A 5,966-nucleotide genomic window follows, 5' to 3' on the forward strand; every position below is an offset into this window, starting at 1 on the left:
GGTTGTGGCTGGATTTCATGCACGCTTGTTTGGTTGCTACCCTGTGAAAAAGAAAGCCCGCCTGGCCTGGGTTCCCTTGCATTTTAATTAGCCTGGGTGAACTCCACACACTACAAGTAGCCTGGCCCAGGCGACCGATTTCGAATGCCTGGCCATGCCTGGTCATGTGGCCACGAGGCTAAAAACAACGTGGATGGATATTAGCATTAAATAATTGATGCATGGATTGATTGATGGGACGTTGGTGCTTTGCCTGGCCCAGGCATGAACCAAACGCTTCAGCACCACACAAGCCTGGCCAGGCAGAAATATTTTACATCTCACATCCACACCAGGCAGTACCGGCCATCAAGGCATGAGGTTCAGGTCACGAACCAAACTGACCAATAAAGTTTGAGAGAGATTGAGGAACCCCGATAGGGCTGAGTGGTGCGTCAGATAGCTGAGAAGGGGAAAGACATATTCCATCTGCTCGATAATGCAGTGCATGTAAATTTTTTAGAAGTCAAACTTTGGAAACTTTGATCAGGTTTATGCAAATGTTATTTATATCTACAATACCAAAGATACATCATACAAAACTACATCTCATGGTGAATCTAATGGTATATGTTTGCCGTACTAGATGTAATTCTTTTTCTCCACGTACATGGTCAAACTTTGTGATGTTTGACTTTTCAAGAAATCTATATGCTATGGACCGAGGAGAGTGCCTCAGTCGAGACAGATCAAGTGCGTGTGAAGGAGAATGAGTAAGTGTGCAAAAAGAGTATGTGTATGAAAGAGAAAGTGACAACAAACGATAAATTAGAGAGAGCATGTGTTTTTTCGTTTCTTATGCGAACATATCACACATGCATCTCTGAGATGGAAAAGCGAGGGGAGAAGATACACGAAGATAGCTAGTGTGTGATTGTTTGCAACGGAGAGAGACACCCTGTAGCACATGTCCAACAGAGGTCTGGCCAACACGGAACAAAGGTTGAGAGGGACACATGGATGGCATGGACGCATGGGGAGGGAGAGAGGGTATGTTTGTGATAGAGAGATCACGTCGAGATCGTGAGGGGACTATATGGGTGGGAGATCGAGGGAGTGCGTGCGCGATAGAAAGATGCCCCGAGAGAAATCGAGATAGACCATGCACATGTTTGTGATGGAGACTAAGATTAGCTAGTCATATACATATAGGGGGACTGCGTGTGCCTACAATTGAGTGAGAGACCATCATACTTGGCTAGTTGGGCATGAGATTGTGTGTGTGCGCGTGTGAGATGGAGAGAGAACGAGGGGGAGAGATAGAGTTTTAGATGGGCCTATCGAGTGCGAGTGAGATATGCATGTGTATGTGTGACCCAGGTGGATGGAGAGTTTGAGAGAGGGGGGAAGAGCTCCTAGACGACATAGTGGTGCGTGAGAGAGTTACGGGAAAAGAGCCAAGGAATTTGTGTGCATACAATGAGTGCACCCAAGATATCTAACTTGGACTAGCTAGAGTATCATACATAGTGTGCGAGAGAGACCTATAGATGGTGTATATATGCATGCGAACTAGAAAGACCCCCCCCCCACACACACACACAAAGAGAGAGAGAGAGAGAGAGAGAGAGAGAGAGAGATGGAGAGAAAGGGAGATGGACCAACAAGGTTTTTGTGTCGGATGCGTGCGACAGAATTGAAGATTGTCGGCGAGAGAGAGAGAGACAGAGAACAGGAGTCCGGGAGAGGGGGAGGTCGCGTTTTATGCATCAAAGACTGATATAAACCATGTTCCGATATAAACTTGCATTCAAATATTTAAATTGGAGAACATGTTGTCTGCAATCCACACATGAACGGATATATGTGTATATCAAACAAGTTCATTAATTTGACTTTCAACATGTTCATGGAGTACTATAATACTATACAACATGCTACTCGATTGAGGTGTTCAATTTTGGATTTAGTTCACTATTTTGACTTACTGAACGAGCTATTTCATTGAATCGAGATATTTCATTTTTGGTTTGATTCACGTTTTTGAGTGGGTCAACTATTTGTCATATAGTAAATCGCTAGCAACGAGCATGTAAAAACACATTACTCCCGAGCATCATCTCTCCTTCTAAAAAAGAAGTGGCAAGCTACTATTTCAAAATTTGATCCGAATCGACTTGGTAAGGTAGACATGGATGCTCGTTCTCCCAAAATTTGAACGAACCGTTAAACATCCTCTCTGCTCGGTGGAATTCGCCCGAGCAAATAAATGGGAGACGCGAAATTACCATCCTATGTGGGACACGTATCAATTGGCCCGTTGTACACCGAGGGTAGGTTCGTAACTTCATTCAAGCGCGCCTTCTCCTCGGCCAAAGTGACATGTGCCGAATAATTCATAAACCATGGTCGGCAAAACACGCTCTCCTCGCCCGAAATAGCTCGCGCCCACTATTTAAAAACACGCTCTCCTCGCACGAAATCGCTCGCGCCCACCATAGTTCAAAACACGCCCTTCTCACCCGAAATCGCTCCCGCCCACTATTTGGGGAGAAGCAAAGTTACTCTATGTAACGCCCTCGATGCGGCTATATCTCCCACGTGTCGAAGCACGACTTACAGGCATAACCGCATTGAAAGCAATGTCGCAAGTGAGGTAATCTTCAGAACAACCCATGTAATAAATAAGGGAAAAGATACATAGTTGGCTTACACTCGCCACGTCACACAAATAGCATAAATATCATTACATTCATCCAGTTACACTCAAGGTCCGACTACAGAACCAAAATGAAGATAAACCCCAAATGCAACAATGTCCCCGATCGCCCCAACTGGGCACCACTACTGATCGTCTGGAAAGGAAACGTAGTATCATCCTGAGTCCTCATTGAACTCCCACTTGAGCTCAGTTGAATCACCTGGAGCGGTATCATCGGTCCCTGCATCTGGTTTTGAAAGTAATCTGTGAGTCACGGGGACTCAGCAATCTCACACCCTCGCGATCAAGATTATTTAAGCTTATAGGAAGGGTAAAAGTATGAGGTGGAGCTGCAGCAAGCGACTAGCATATATGGTGGCTACCATACGCAAATGAGAGCGAGAAGAGAAGGCAAAGGCACGGTCGAACAACTATGATCAAGAAGTGATCCTAGAACAACCTACGTTCAAGCATAACACGAGACCGTGTTCTCTTCCCGGACTCCGCCGAAAAGAGACCATCACGGCCACACACTCTGTTGATTCATTTTAATTAAGTTAAGTTTCAGGTTATCTACAACCAGACATTAACAAATTCCCATCTTCCCATAACCGCGGGCACGGCTTTCGAAAGATCAAATCCCTGCAGGGGTGTCCCAACTTAGCCCATCACAAGCTCTCACGGTCAACGAAGGATATTCCTTCTCCCAAGACAATCCGACCAGACTCGGCATCCCGGTTACAAGACATCTCGACAATGGTAAAACAAGTCCAGCAACACCGCCCGAATGTGCCGACAAATCCCGATAGGAGCTGCACATATCTCGTTCTCAGGGCACACTCAGATGAGCCTTCCGTACAACTAAAACCAAACCTCGAGTTTCCCCGAGGGGGCGCTGCAAAGGGCTCTAGTTTGGACCAACACTCAGAGGAGCACTGGAAACCCAAGGTAAAAAGAGGCTAGGTGGCAAATGGTAAAACCAATGTTGGGCATTGCTGGAGGAGTTTTATTCAAGGCGAACTATCAAGGGGTTCCCATTATAACCCAACCGTGTAAGGAACGCAAAATCAAGGAACATAACACCGGTATGACGGAAACTAGGGCGGCAAGAGTGGAACAAAACACCAGGCATAAGGCCGAGCCTTCCACCCTTTACCAAGTATATAGGTGCATTAAAATAGACAAGATATAATAATTATATCCCAACAATAAACAAGTTCCAACAAGGAACAAACTCCACTCTTCACCTGCAACTAGCAACGCTATAAGAGGGGCTGAGCAAAGCGGCAACATAACCAAACAACGGTTTGCTGGGGCAAGGTGGGTTAGAGGTTTGACATGGCAATATGGTAGGCATGATAAGCAAGTGGTAGGTATCGTAGCATAGGCATAGCAAAAGAGCGAGCATCTGGCAAGCAAAGATAGAAGTGATTTCGAGGGTATGGTCATATTGCCTGCAAAGTTCTCCGAGTTGACGTTAGCTTTTTCCTCGTAAACATACTCAACGGGCTCCTCGATCACGTACTCTTCTCCCAGCTCTATCCAAGCAGGAATAACAAGCAAAGGGAGACACAATCAACCACGTGCAATGCACAAGCAACATGATGCAAAACATGTCATGAACTCATGATATGCGGGATGCGATATGCGATGCATATGCATGATTTGGAAAGGAATGATTGAACCTGGCCCCAACTTGGAAAACCAAGAGTGCCACTGGAAAGATGAGTTGATTTCGGTTGAAATCGATATAAAGATCACCGGAATCGGATGCACGGTTTGGAAATGGCAAGCAAAACAAATATGGCACAAAGTTGTGATTAACAGCACGAGGCCATCTAAGTGCATCAAGAACAACATGCTACAGCACTCTAACATAGCAACAAAATACATGGCAGGGATCCACTCATGATGCTTGACAAAAGATAAACACTAAGCTACGGCTAATTCACTCAATAGCAGGTTCAAACAAGCATGGCAAAAGTGCAAAAGATAACAGGTTACAGACTTAGTGAAAATTAACAAGTGAGGAATTTAACATCAGGAAGCAATTTTTAGAGCAAGGTAACTACATGCTACAGGAACATATCATGGCAAAGCAAGGCATGGCATGAAGCTACTCAAAGCATACAACAAAAGTCCCTTACTGACCATAAGCCAAAAGGGATCGGAAAGTACAATGGCAACCATGTGAACATAGCAATTATCGTTAACAGATTCAGACTTAGTGAAAAACTGGAACATGGCAAAACAAATATCAAGTAGGCATGTTTACGAGCTCGATGCACTCACCACAAGGCAATACATGACAAACTAAGCATACACCCAGCAAGTAGACATGTCATAGAAGCTAAACATGGCAAGAACAATAACATAGCGTGTACGGATCAATTACAACAAGCTCGGCAAAATTGCTAAACATGTTAACAATCTGCCAGGAACATTTTATAGCAAAAGTAGAGCTTGATAGACTCAAGCTAGGGTGCTCCATAAATGCAAAAAAAGACATGGATGGATAGAGAACCACAATATCTACAAAACATCCTTACTGATCATGCTCAAAATAGGCACGGATCACTTGGTAACAACATGAACACATGGCATAAAAATAATGACAGGGCAAAGACTAAGAATAATTCCAAGTCCCTGAAATCAGCAACATTAAGTAAGCTACTTTGCATTCTTGTGCTAGTCACCACAGAGATCACAAAAATACATGGCATATACCCCCGTAAAGATGGCATGGCATACTTCCAATCACATGTAGAGCTTAAGATCATAGCATGCACACATCAATCATGGCAAAAATGACAAAAGTGCATTTGCTGATAAGAATCTGAAACTAACATCACATAGCCCTCTTCCAACAGCATTTCGGGCGTCAAGATAAGCTCAAATGAAAATGATGCAATGATACGAACATTTTGATATGCTACACGCACGAATCAGAGCAACGGTGATGAAGTTATGACATGACAAAGTATGCAAAATAACTAGGGTTTCGAGGCAAAAGTCAACCGAGTTTTAGATCTCAGATCCAGATCGCACGCAGCCCGAGGAGATCGCCGGAGTTTAGCTCGAGGTCGCCGGAGGAGGGCTGGATCCGGTGGCCGGAGATGGGGTGGAAGGAGCCGGAGGTTGGATCTGAGAGGGAGGAGCTCGTCGGAGCTCGGTCGCCGACGAGGACGACGAGGGGCGGAGACGTCGAGGTTCGGCGCGGCTCGCTGGAGAAGCTGCAGGCCGGCGCAGGCGGCGGGGTCACCGGCCAGGGAGGAGGCAGGCGTCG

At 45.3% G+C, this 5,966-nt stretch overlaps 1 pseudogene; it reads left to right on the forward strand.

The window, feature by feature from the left end:
- The first annotated feature begins 5,796 nt into the window (after positions 1 to 5,796).
- Positions 5,797 to 5,966, forward strand: part of LOC123191477 (protein ANTAGONIST OF LIKE HETEROCHROMATIN PROTEIN 1-like) — a 10,345-nt pseudogene continuing 10,175 nt past the window's right edge.

Source organism: Triticum aestivum, chromosome 2A, assembly GCF_018294505.1.
Source record: "Triticum aestivum cultivar Chinese Spring chromosome 2A, IWGSC CS RefSeq v2.1, whole genome shotgun sequence".
Lineage (NCBI taxonomy): Eukaryota > Viridiplantae > Streptophyta > Magnoliopsida > Poales > Poaceae > Triticum > Triticum aestivum.